This window comes from Lepisma saccharinum, chromosome 4 (assembly GCF_977018435.1).
Source record: "Lepisma saccharinum chromosome 4, izLepSacc3.1, whole genome shotgun sequence".
Classification (NCBI taxonomy): domain Eukaryota; kingdom Metazoa; phylum Arthropoda; class Insecta; order Zygentoma; family Lepismatidae; genus Lepisma; species Lepisma saccharinum.
This window is the reverse complement of record NC_139232.1, coordinates 18,641,768-18,656,101: the sequence shown is the minus strand read 5'-3', so window position 1 is coordinate 18,656,101 and position 14,334 is coordinate 18,641,768. Positions and strand designations below refer to the sequence as shown.

The 14,334-nt window shown below is 40.4% G+C and overlaps 1 protein-coding gene and 1 non-coding gene across 2 annotated transcripts in view; one reads left to right on the top strand and one right to left on the bottom strand.

The window, feature by feature from the left end:
• Positions 1–988: 988 nt before the first annotated feature.
• LOC145986858 (uncharacterized) overlaps positions 989–14,334 on the top strand; it is a 48,777-nt gene continuing 35,431 nt past the window's right edge. The window contains exon 1 of the mRNA XM_083121330.1: positions 989–1,067. The gene's annotated coding sequence lies outside the window, so the exon portion shown is untranslated. The remainder of the gene's footprint in view (positions 1,068–14,334) is intronic.
• Positions 7,830–7,970, bottom strand: LOC145987367 (U4 spliceosomal RNA). Its single transcript, XR_014441664.1, has one exon. It is a non-coding gene; the product is annotated as a U4 spliceosomal RNA (small nuclear RNA).

Here is a 14,334-nt window from a genome sequence, read left to right as displayed (position 1 = left end):
AGCGTTATTCGCTTGAGCGAAGAAACTTTCCATTCCGTAAGCCATTTAGCGTCATACGTGCGAACTATTAGACGATTGAGCAAAAAGGCACTCTAGTGTTCAGTAAAGCTAAGAAAAAAGTTACTTTCGGTAGACACGCTGTCGTAATTAAATACTTGATGGGGATTACGATATGGTTTGAGGCGCGAAAGTTATGATTTGGGGGAACGCATGACCTGATTTTTGGGGGGATGCGCCATTGGCCTTAGGAGTGATCGGCAGCTGGCCGGGAGAGAGGTCAAGAAACGTGACAGACACACACACACATACACAGAGAGTGCGAGAGGAAAAGTATGAGGAAGTAATGAAAATAAAGAGAGACAATAGATCAGAAATCATGGATGAAGAAATACTGAAGAAAGTAGGAAGTGCGGACGAACAAGTAGGCATTCTTTTTTTGCGGAGGGGGGGAGCAGTAAACCTCTTCCTCTCGGACACCCATGTCCACGAGGCGATCTCTGTGAGGGAAATTGTTTGCTACGATGCCAGGAATCCCGGGTTCGAATCGGGGGGCTAGTCATGGTTGTCCCTTCATCATATCATGACTCATCCTCATTTCGCGATTAACCAAAAATAGTGGCAGGAAAGAGAAGTAAAATTGACCAAACCAATCAATCATTCCACCATATCCATAACTGCCACACTTCAGCCCCAATTCTCGCTCGTCTTTCATAAATAAGCTAGCGCGAAAGGAAGAGTGATTTCCCTGTCGTTGTACCTCAAACGACTTCAGGGCTTACCATGAAGCAAAGCTAACAGAACTCGTGGCAGAATGCAGGGAGCCAGGTCTGATGCCACTCTTGCGTGCCTCCCTGGCATTGTTAGGGGGAGAAGCAGGTCGCGGTCCACAGGAGCATCTTCACGGAGATAGCGTATCTGAAGCGAAACAACCAGGTTGTATAAAATAAAGGGACCGACGTCAACAGTCACGACATTGTTGCCTTTTGTCATTTGTGAAGTACGTGCGAAACTTCGTAGAGATACACGTGGCGTGTGCGTTAGTATCCTCATCGCGAAAAGTGATAAAGGTATGTAAATTCAGAAAGTGCATATATGTGTTTAGTATCTGCGCATGGTTTCGTGTGTGTTTAGAGACTAAAATAAACCGTCTCCGTATATGGAATGAAGACGCTTGCGTGACCAGAAATTCCGTTGTGGGAAACTATTTTTACAGTAATCATGTCATATTTCCTTATCATATCATGTATCCGACGTTGTTTTATTGTTGTTGCTGTTATCATTATTATTATTATTATTAGGAAATCTGAACCAGACGGGAAGTTATAACCATTGAATATGGTAAGGGTCCCGCAGAAGCAGCTGTGTGGAAAAGGTGGGAGGGGGACTTGCAATGGATTCTTCTAATGCTTTGTTCTAAGCATTAGAAATTTTGCTTCTTTTAATGACATGATTTTTCAAAGGATTGGGCCGACCCCCGTGGCGGAGGTTAGGATAGCGCGCTACGACGCCAGGTGTCCCGGGTTCGATTCCCGGTCTGGAATGGGTGTTCATTGTGAGTTGTCCTTCACGAATTTCATCCAGTGCCGGCGATTAGAGGGGCAAGGGGGACAGTTGCTCCCCACTATGCTAAACCTTATCTACGAGCGAAAATAAACTGTCCTTGCGCCCCCAGTTTTGCCACCTTGCCCCCCTAGTTTTGGAACCCAATCGCCGCCACTGCTTTCATCATATCATCGCTCATCTTCGCGATTAGCCGAAAGCGGAAAATCAATCAATCAATGATGAAGTCTTGTACATTTTAGATTCTAAAGGTTCCCTTCCTATGTTGACCACATGATATTTTATTCTTATGAAGTCAGGATAAGCGAGTTGAAACTTGAAACGTATTTATTGCATATAGAGAACGTAACAAGCAATCTTTAAATTTCTTACCATTTTCATCAATAGTTTGAACTCATCATGGCTATTTTCCTTTCTGTTGATATTTTTTTAAAAAATCTTCAAGAAACAATTCCTTATACGGGAATACCGTGTTAGGGAAAGATAATGGAACAGGGAATTCATAAATATTGATCTCAGAATATACATGCGCACAAACACATTAACATAGGTATCGTGCGTGCACAACTGTTCAATTATGTGCGTATTGGTTCTGACAATCTTTCTTGGCAAAAAACTTGCGTCGTTAATTGATATGATTTAATTAACTTATCTTTTCTGACACTTTTGGCATTCGCGAAGATGATGATGAGTGATGAAATTGATGAAGGGATATACATGAAGTTGGCCCCAGCCCAGATCGGGATTTCAACCCGAGACCCTGGCGTTGTGTTAACCATTCTTTTTCCCCCTTCTTTTTGAAAGAACTCCTAAGCTGTAGTTTTCCCCGTCATTCTCTTTCTCAATTTTCCATGCATATAAGTTTCATTACTCGTCTGTTTTTCTCATTGCGGTCAAAGACAAACATCCATGTCTTATCCGGGATTCGAACACGGGATCCCTGGCGTCGTAGTGCCCTGTGCTAACCACTCTACCACGGAGCTCCGCAACTACTTCTTGCAAACATGCGCTTACCGACAGGCGCTCAGCGTGCCTTCATCGTCAGCATCGTACTTCCTTCCCACCCAGGGAACCAACATCAACCAAAAAGCTTTCAGGGTGCCTTATAACAGCAAAAATTATATTTGCATATTTAACGATCTCCGCGTGAGATTACCCTGTTTCATATCTTCCCGGGGGCACTTCGAAGAAGGTGAATTTCCATCATCAAACGCGCGAGAAAGTAGCGAAAGTCACCTACCGCCCCTTGTCGTAATACTTCATAATCACTGTCACAAGACAAAACAAAAAGTCTCACAAAGAGGAGGATGCCGAACAAAGGAAGCTTTCGTGTGCCATAACAATCGCCCACTGCGCGGGTACTTACCACGTCTCCTGTCTCCAGCGATATGGAAAAGTAGAGAGAGTGAAGGGCTTGACGTAAGCACGATAAACCAGATCGTGTCTCACGAACTTGGCTTCTGTTCTTAATTTGTTTCATACAAAGCCAACTCGTTTACGTGGAGATGGTGCAGTATATACATCTGAAACCTTGAACAGAAGCATGGAAGCAAAATGTGAATGATATTCAACAACAGTTTGGAACATAGATATTAACAAGAGAACCTGAACTTAGCAACTTTGGCTAGAAACTTAAAACGCTGTGTGAGCCATAAAATAAAGAAGAAGAAGAAGAAGAAGCAAAAGGTGTCTTCTCTAGACATGGGTGTACGAATTAACGGGAGGGAATGCCGGGGATTTCCCCCTACAAAAAATGTTATTCCCGCCAAAATAAATTTATTTTTATCCCCGCCAGGGATGTTTTTATGCCTTTCACAGAAAATAGAATTGAAAGGATATAGTAAGGTAGTTGAACCAAAGATGGGCAAAGTTAAACTTCCAGGGCAATTTACAAATCTCTAAAACTAAACTCCGTGACCCAACAGCCTATAAAGGGCCAGGGCCTGCCAGAGCCGCTTTTCATTGTGTGACGCGTGGGCAGCGCATCGGATCCCATCGCCGCTGCTTTTCTGGCTTTCGTGAACAGAGCTCGCTACTTCTTGAAGTAGCTTCCCAATTGTCCTGCATTAGTGTAAGAAAAAACACCAGATGGCATTTCGTTTTGCACATTGATAGTAAAATTAAATAGGGTTACAGAAGAGACTCACACAAATGCCAAGTCCGATTATTGCTGTTTTTCTTTCTCTCGAAACGTAAAATATGACAAAATTGGCAAACAAACTACATAGATAAAGTTGAACAAAACTTGCGTTTATTTTTCGATATCGTATGCATGTATAACGATTATAATATAATATTGCACATTGCGTAAACAGTTTCTTGCAAACTAGCAGGTTTTCGAAAGCTGATTGTTAACATTTTGTTCGTAAATACATTCTATATAGATATAAATAACCCGTGGCGCATCAGCCGATGAGAGCCAGAGCCGAACTACCGACTGCAGGGCTCACTCCGTGGGAGATCATCCAACCAGTTACGGGGCGACGTGCGGTCAGCACGACGAACCCCCAATTGTTGTTGGAAGTTTCCATGACCGGGTTACGCTACTCATTCGTAGCTCCCCAATTTCCCAACGATGGTGGGTGGCCATTTGTCCCATAAACATACCGAAATCTCAAGAGAAAAGTTGTAAGCTTCCCCAGGAGATTTGAACCTGCGCGCGTCCCGTAGCCAGACGCCTTGCATCGCACGGGCATGCTGCGGCACTAAGTAAGGGCGATTGTTTTTGCTAATAATGCTGCAGGTGATGCGTATAACAGCTCACAATTACGACATAATAATCCGTGGGCATTCTGAGTCGAATGGTGTGCAGATGGTCTGACAGGTGGCAGCACTTTATGCTGCAAGGTTAAAGGACACAATTGTGCACGTGCGAACGTGTTTGCAGTGTCATGGCGTCAGGCCCCCCAAGATCCCTACCAGCCCGGATTTTTCCTGTGGGATTTACTGAAGGGCAGGGTGTATCCAAACAAACCGCGTACGTTACAAGCTTTAAAGGACAACATTTCGGCTGAAGTCAGGAACATCAGAGACGCAACCACGAATTTTTGTCTGGGGGGTGGGGGGAAGTACCAGGAGGATAAAAGCGCCAATAATAATAATAATATAATAGGAATGATAATGACATTATTATTATTATTATTATTATTATTATTATTGGCAATTTTTCTTGTATTTTTTCAACACGTTCAATTTCACATTAGCTAATAATGGAAAACAAACACACAAACTGTTATTGAAAGACAAAATGACGAATATAATTCCTTTGTACATATGACGTGTAACTTTCATGTAGAACATATGTTTTACACATATGCAACATGGAGCGACGTAAAATAAGAAAATACATATGTAACATCTTAACACAAAATTGTGCACGTATTCAATGTTTCTTTAATACATATATATATATTATTTAAATACATTACATAATCAATTCATCCACCTCATAACAAACCAACAGCAAAAATTATATAAATTGTCTCTCATATGTGTGCTCCTATCCCTCAAAACGATTGTTCCTACATAAAAAAAAAAACAACTGGTTAGCAACAACAGTCTGAAGTACACATTTGGTCTTACTTTTCTCTCTAGTAATTTGCAATACATTGCAGAAAAGAATTATACTACGAGCGAAGCGAGCAAGAAAGTTTTCAGATCCAATTTTTGCAAACTTAAAACAACATTAATTTAATAGGGCGCAAATAATTTCACGGGGAGCCATGGCATTCTCTCTTTTACAACTTTTTTCATTTAGATCGTTCGGAGTTCAGGGGCGACTCCTGCTGCCCCCTAGCTACGGCTCTGAACTTGATGAGATTGTAAAAAAAGGAGGCATTGCGGGCGAAGCGAGCAAGAAAATTTCACAAAATTTTATTCTTTTTTGCATAAAATTCGAAATCGAGTGGGCTATATTCCCTCTGTGCCCACTGAAGGCGTCCTTGGCCGTCAATGTTTAACCAACCTTGTCTCCTCTAGAGTTGATTTCCTTCCAAGATTGTGGGGGCAATGACCCCATGTGGTTGCGCCACTTCACCGGAGAAACACTGCGGCGAGTCACGGCGAATATGCAAACACGGACGGCCACTTTCAACACATGCTCTGATCACAATCAACGGCACACTATCCAACGCACATACGTTCATATCTGTGTGCTATATTTCAAATTAAAGCTCATTTTTTCGGGCCGGTATTATAAGAATCACCCTGTAGTATACTTCAAACTGTTTCACTCGGGTAATAAAATTGATAGGATATTAAATCAAACGTATAAGACGACTTTATTGGAAGCTGAATTTCTCATGATTCAGGGCAAGCAGAGAGCGGGAAATAGGGTCATTTTGTTAAGTGTTTGTTGAAGAGAGAGAGGGAGAGAAACACACAAGTGATAGAAATAGAGAGATTAAAGGAAAAAGTAGAAGAATAGAGAGAATGCCGAAGAGGAAATCAATTAGCGGGATATGAAGAGTGGATCGAGAGAGAGGGGTAACACGATCAAAGAAATAATGCTGTAAATAAATAAATACATAAGAAGGCATAAATATTGATTAATTGATTTGGTTAATTTTACTTCGCATTTCTGCCACATTTGGCTAATCACGAAGATGAGCATGACGGATATGATGAAATTGATGAAAGGACACTCACAAAGAACACCCTTGCCGAGGCCTGGATTCGAACCCGGGACCCCTGGCGTCGTAGCGCGCTGCAACGAAGACAGCAAGAAGGCATAAAGAGAAAGGGATATTGAGTTCCTTCCTTCCCGGTCAAAATTTTCCTGAGCCGCCCCTGATGATGAGAGGCGATTATACAAGTGCTGTGCCATTTTGAAACTGGTTTTAAAATGTGAGAAATACAGGATAGAACTGTAGGTATTCAAGGTGTTCGGTATGCGATATTGATGGGATACATTTTATTTTGTATTTTCAGACATTAGGAATATTCTAACATTTTTCAAATGCATTGTATTTGGAAGCCTGAGCATGGGAATTTTTATTAATTCAATTTTAATTGTATTGCTCTAATGAATTACGGTGCTGTGGACTCTGGTTGAAATTCATTTTGATCTGGAAGCGTTCCTCACTAGTGGAAGCTTCATCATTACATCACAAAGGTGATTGAGAATACATTTCAAGAAGCATGAAGAAACACCTCAGAAGGTAATCCTGCGTGCTGTGAAAAACATCTGTGAGACAGCTAATGCTGGCAAGAAACCTTCACCTGAGCAATCACAAACATATCGTAGTGCAGAGAACATTTAAAGCCTGGCGAATACTATTTTCCCTGTCGCCTCATTTCCAGATTCAGTTATATCAATTGGTCATCCAGATCACAAGATGTAGTCCCACAGGACTACTTCCTGTAGGGTTACCTTACCTAAAAGAAAGGGTGTTCATCAGAAGACCCAGAAACAACTGTTGAACTCAAGGGAAACATCTGGACCATTCCAATCGATTTGCTGCACCATAGTATGGACAGTATGATTTCGAGAGCCCAAGAATGTTCTCCTAAGATGCCCATTTGTGGGATGCTATATTCAAATGATGAACAGTGCTGTAAATTCCTGTATCTTGGTTATGCATTGCACATAGTGCTAAATATATGTGCTTGTTCAATTCCTAGAAATGTGCATTTGAAATGTGTTCCATCAATATGGACCACCCTATATAAGTAGAAAGTCATGATAATTTTGAATGTCCCCATACTTTAAATATGCTTCCTGACATTCTCTACCACAAGCAAAGACCGATAGAGAATACTACATTGAAAAATAGCCAAATGCTAATGAACGTTCCCGAGTGATTGTAGAATGTTTAGGTACCCGTGAAAACACGGATAGACGAAATAAAATACATCCTGTACATAAAAACACAAACGAGGTTTAATAACTTTCAACATGCGTACAACATGGCGCCCGAGGGATATGAAACTAACTCTATCGTAATCAACAACAGACTATCGAACATATTTGTTCTTCTTCTTCGTAGTTACATGATTATACATACTACAGTGCTCAATCACAACAGCTAATTTGGTATAACATCATGTTTCAAGATTGATTGATTGATTTGCTTTATTTTACTTCGCTTTTGTGCCACTATTGGCTAATTGCGAAGATGGAAATTAGTGATGATATGATGAATGGACACTCACAAATATCCATGCCCAGGCTGGGATTCGAACCCGGGACCCCTGGCTTCGTACCGTGATGTGCTAACCACTCCGCCACGGGGCCGGCTCAAGAGAGTTATGTTAAATTTCAATAACAGTTCTCGAAAGAACTTCCAAAAATTGCTATAGCCGACGATGTTTCACGTCGTCTTAGCTGGGTATTGGTATAAGTTTTCAACCAGCAATAATCGCACCTCGGTTAACCCTCATTGGTTACGATATCGCCACTGCGCAAAGCTAATATCCAGGACCCATATTTCGCCTAATGTCTGTCATCTCTAAATGAATACATTGCAAGCTCTTCATTTAAACATATAATTAAAATTTACATTTCAATAATTTTTAGAATAACTCAATGCTTTTAATATAAAATACATATATCTAAGTGATTGATAATCTAAGTTTTAATTGTATTTATTTGTGAAGAACGAGTATAAATGAAATCAATAACACTTCTCAACTGCCATCTGTTGGAGAAAAAGTAAATTATTTGGCATCCATACTTTGATTTCAATATTTGTTAATGTTAAACCTTGTCAGGTTTTCCTAAATATACTCTTGTATTTATACCTACAAGCAAGGGCGTGCTGCCGAGGGGAATTTGAACGGGCTAATCCCCATCCGAAGTAATAAAACACATCGGAAGAGCAAAAATCGTCCACTTATTTAAAATCAAAAAGCTTTATTGGACTGTCTACAGAGTTGTGGGAGGAAAAGCAGAAGCAAATCGAGTTCATTGAGGTGAAAGTAACATGTCCTGGAAAATTAATCAGCAACGTCTACGAAACGAACCTTGTTAGTGGGGGCAGGGAAGAATCTTCCCCTTTTAATTCAGGTAAATATTATGTTATATTTTAGATATTGGTGTACGTCACCCCCGGTAACGACGTTTGTGCACAACACTGAACTGAAGAAACATTTATGTACTTAATCAACAAATTGAATTACGGATAAATTATGGAAACACGGCCTTGGTGTAATGCATTCTCCCAGGATGATAATGGATGATTTTCAAATTGACTTGAGCAGCACAGGCCAGTGTGAGAAATCTGTCCGCAACAACACGAGATCCGGCAAGTTACGGCAAGGGTGCAGCAAAACAAACGCCCCGAGCATGAAAATAGACCCGGTGTTTATAGGAGTAACTTGACAGGGACAAAGATGGCACTTGACCTCCCCACAGATTTTCAGGTTTATTAAAATTTACAAGCTAAGGGTACTTTTAGTGGCCTTACTGAAGTAAGAATTTAAAAATGAGGTTTCTTTGAGGTCAATTAATCCGTTGAGTGTGTGTTCGTTCGCATCAAGACAATTACAAGGGTTGGTTCCAGGCCAAGTTTGTGGGCAGATAAACTAATCGAGACTGGACATTCAAAGTGGAATTCGAGCCACTGCATAACGTACCTCGACAGGGAAACGAACCAGGACCATTTGATAATACAGTGTATTTTTTTTGTGTGAAATAGAAATAATTCTGCATTATTTGTAGCAACACTGATTACGTAAAGATATAAGCTTTCCTCAGGCGAAACTGTAACAAACCCGGGAAATATTGACCTAGAATCAAGGGCACTCGTATGATTTTTTTTCTCAGGAGGAGGGTAAGTAGTAAGATTTCATATCTTGCCCTTCAGTCATAGAAACTTTTATTAATGTTGTTGTTGTTATTATTATTATCATCATTTTACAAATCATAAAATTCAAAGTGAACAAATTGACATTGTACACAAGTTCAGACTGGAGTTTATTATTTAAATAGCAACTGGAATTGCCTTGTTTCCTTTCCAAAAACATCTATCACTTTGTTGATGAACAGTTCTATGTCGCTCTGTACTTTTTCAGAATGCATTATTATCAAACAGAGACCACTTAATCTACTGTCTTTTACGGAACCCCTGGTCCATGTTTCTACATGCCGCAGATTACCACTGGCGTGCAGAGGGAGGCTGAAGACGCCACAACCCCTCCAAAATTTTGAGAAAATCAACTTTTCAAATAAAAGTAGTGAAGAACTCGGGGAAAAAGCAGTGCCTCAGAATGACACCCGAATGCCATTTGGGAGAGTGGAAAGTTTATATTGTAACAAATATTGTATTGTGTATGCCGCGACCTTAGAAAGCAGTTATGCACTATCCACCTTTACAATTCAAGACCCTCCCGAAAAGAAATCCTGCGTACGCCAGCGAAGCGTACTGTAAAACAGGGTGTGAATTATAAAGGACAGATCTAGATTTTTCGTAATCCCAAACAGCTTGAAATTTAACAGTTTTCATTCCAGAACTGCAAACGCAATCACATTTGAAGGAGAAATAGTGTGTATAATTCGAGATTTTCATTGAAAATTTTACGACCTGGTCGTGAAATGGAGAATTTTCTAGTCCAGAACCTCAGAATTATTAATATTTCCTTCCCAACCCCGTCACACACACCCCTACTTACGGCAGTCAGCATCATTCTAATGTCTCCTGTGAAAACGTTCTCTCGTTATTTTCTTGGACATGGCAGTCAATTGCTGTAACTGACAGCCCGTAAATCGCAGAAAACAATATTCTTCGTAATAATTTATCACTACATTTTCACCATTCGAATTACATGAACTTTTTCAGATGTCTTGGGGAGGGGGGGGGGCAAAGTAGCCCTGTCCCTTCCTGCGAGCGCTGTTGCCTAGAATGCTTCTGCTTTGTGTCCCATCAGTTAACGTTCATGCCTTGCAAACAAAAAACTTCTGATTTCATTCCCAGCCTCGGCTAATTTAAGGTGTCTACTAAACCTATCCCGATTAATGTGTTTGTGCCAAACTATGTTGTATTTTTTAGTAAGGAGGGTGAATAAAAATTATGATTTTTATTTAAAGAATCATTTTTGTTGATTTGTTCTATTTATATCGATTTTTTTAAAACGCGCTTAAAATTGATTGTTTGATTCTTGGAACCTAGATTCTTACTTCTAAGTATTAGAAGTGGAGATATGTAACCTGAATCCAATAATGCTCTCCAAACGTGATACGTTAAACAAAGATGAAAATCGCATTTTTGGAGTTAAGTCCCTCTGGTTCTCATACGACGTAATGTCCATTTGCCCAGAACATGCGGGGCAAACGGACACTGCAACACCTTGTGATGGATCGAATTATTTTGAGACAGACACTCCTTATAATAACAATAGTAATAATAATAATATTATAATAATAATAAAGGCAGCCGAGCGAGATGCTGATCACATCATCCCAACTATGTCTGAGATTAAGAATATGTGGAGCTCTATACCTCCACAACATCCCATATGCATTGCATATATCCCTTCATGGCATATGTTGAGACTGTCCCAATTCTCAAACTGTGATCTTCAATGTTGGTTGGTTGGTTGATTTGGTGTTTTAAGTCCACCTTCAGGCACAGTAAGGCTAATTGGGACTGGGCCTACAGTTTAAAGTGGGATCCGAACCACTATGTGCCTCCACCGGGTATCGAACCCGGGACCCCTTGATTACAAGGCGACGACACTACCACTGCGCCATCGGGGAGGCCATGATGTTCAATGTAAATGGTATTTATGTTATTAATGTTACTTTAACTTATGCATGTTTGTTCTGTATATATTGTTATATTGCTCTTATCGCTCTGTATAAAAGACTTTGTATCTAAAAAGGAAAAAGAAGAAAACAAATTGTTATAACCATAGCAACGAAAACCAATAAGAAAAAAATTGGTGATGGAAATTGTGAGATTTCCTGCGCCCGTATTGTATTTGTTATAAATATAATGATTCGTTAATTACCGCAATTTTATTTGCATTGGTAATCGTTCTGCGAGTTTAAGCGCAGCGGCGGTTATCAGTATTCACACGCACAGGGGTATCTTTATATTTAATAATAATAATAATAATAATAATAATTTCTTTATTTTTCAGCTAAAAAGTTTTTTAAAGTTATTTTTAAAAGTATGCTTAGGGTGTCTGTTTTCCCCGTCCTTATATATATTTTTAAAAAATATGGATTATGTACAAATTTAATTTAGAATTCAAAATTTTGTGAATATTATTTTTTTATTGGTACTACAGGTTATGTAAATTTTAATTAAAAAGAAGGGATTTGTTTCTCTTAGTGACCTGTCTTGATATACCGGGTGAGTTTTTTAGCTTGACACAACGAAATATCTCGAAAAGTACGCATCTGATCAAAAAAGTTCTGAATGAAATTTGTTCGTCTCAAAGGGGCTCATCCAATGATGTCAAACTCCACCCCCACCCCACCTCCTGGGGGTGGGGCAAGGGGCAACTTTCAAATCGCAAATGGGAACCCCCATTTCTTATTGCAGATTCGGATATTCCAGAAAAAAATACGTAGGTTTTGTCTGAAACTTTTTTTTTTTTTGGATTTGTGATAGATGGCGCTGTAATCGCAAAAATGAAATATTGCGGAATTCGTTAAAAATGCACTTTTAATTTCAAAATGACGTGAGACATGATGAATTTTTATAAGAAACTGCATTTAGCATAACCCAGGAACAACGACGTGGACGTAGCAGTATTTTGTTCCCATCGGAGTCCCGTCGCCTCTCACCATTGGGGTGCTTGTAGTAGGTGAGTCCCCTCGCCTCTCACCATCGGGGTGCTTGATTGTAATAATCATTTTACAATAAGTGCTCGAAAATGCCACCATCCACTTCGATACACTAATTTATCCGCACTTGGAATGATTGGACACAACTGAGATGCGTGCCCGGTGGAATCTTTCGACATGCATTGGTGATTCGCTCAATCATGTTCTCACGCGTTGTTGGCAGTTCATTATAAACTTCAGTCTTCACGTAGCTCCACAAACAAAAGTCAGGCGAAGTAAGATCTGGCGATCTTGCAGGCCAAAACACTGGACCACCTCTTCCGATCCACCGACGGTTGTACACGCGATCTAATACTTCCCGTGCTGCAACGGAATAATGTGCTGGACAACCGTCATGTTGCAACCACATTGTTTGTCGCACGTCTAAGGGAAGGTCTGCAAGCAATACTGGAAGTTCGTTCTGCAAGAAGTTTTGATATTTCTCACCATTTAAGTTGCCATCGATAAAATATGGACCAATAAGTTTATCGCCAATTATTCCACACCAAACATTTACATTCCAAGGGCGCTGATGTTCAACTTGGCGTAACCAATGCGGGTTTTAGACACTCCAATAATGCATGTTGCGTCGATCAATCGTACCGTGGATTGTAAAAGTCGACTCGTCAGAGAACAAAACTCGGATAAAGAAATTGGGGTCTCCTTGTATTTGCTGAAGCGCCCATTGACAGAATGTCACTCGGTTCTGAAAATCGTCGCCGTGAAGTTCTTGATGCAAAGAAACATGAAACGGATGATATTTTCTATTCTTCAGTATTTGGCACACAGTAGTCTGCGAAATTCCCGATTCACGACTTATTTGTCGAGTACTAACGTGGGGGTTATGAGCCACTGCAGCTAATACCGCAAATTCATTATTTTCTCCAGCAATTGTTCTTCGGCGATTCCTTTTTCTTTGGTTGTACAGTTCTCTCAGTGGAGAACTGTTGAACAACTCTGCGAAAAGAAGCGTGCGATCGCACCTGGACTGGAAAACGTTGAGCATAAAGAATCACAGCATCAATGATATTCCTGCCACTCTCTCCATAAATGTACACCATTTCAATTTTCTCTTGCACCGTTATAGCCTGCATTATAACCACTAATGGAGTCAAGGAAGAAAAACACTACTTCCGTCCTCTTCTTCAGGCTTCGTGGCAGATTATGCCGTGTCTGTTTGACTAGGAAACAAGGTCAAATGGTTTTTAGGAGGAAACATGCGGTCTTGAAACATGCTCGGCAGTCTGTTCAAAACGTTGTTAACCACTTAAAAACTGTAAAACGTAGAAGATTTCACAGTTCCGTAAAAACCTTTGACCATGTGAAAATAAACAATCTCACTTGCGCGGAATGGATCGTCGAGTTAGTCGTCTTCAGAGCTAATGTTGTGCTGCTTATGTGCTGCTGATGTGCTGCCGATTGTTGGTACTGGCCCCGCTCACTTGCTTCTTCCCTCCCCCTACTTTTCCCCGCTACTCCCTCCGCCTTGGAACTCCTCTATCATCATGAACGTTCGTGTCATTTCTCTCGTTACATTAAAGCCTATTTGTTTTTATCTTCTTCCATTTTGTTTAACATCTTTACCCATCTTTCCTTTACATTCCCTTTATTCAACGTTTTGCAGTTTTATAATTGGTTAACCTCGTTTTTAACAGTTTGCCGAGCATGTTTCAGGACCGCATGTTTTATCTTATAAACCATTTCACCTTATTTTCTGGTCAAACAGACACGGCATAATCTGCCACGAAGCCTGACGAAGAGGACAGTGTATTTCTCGAGAATTGCGCAAAATCTTACTTTTTGCGATTACAGCGCCATCTATCACAAATCCAAAAAACGTTTTAGACAAAACCTACGTATTTTTGTCTGGAGAAAACGAATCTGCAATAAGAAGATGGGGGTTCGCATTTGAGATTTGTAAGTTGCCCATCGGCCCACCTCCAGGAGGTGGGGTGGGGGTGGAGTTTGGTATCATTGGATGAGCCCCTTCGAGATGAATAAAT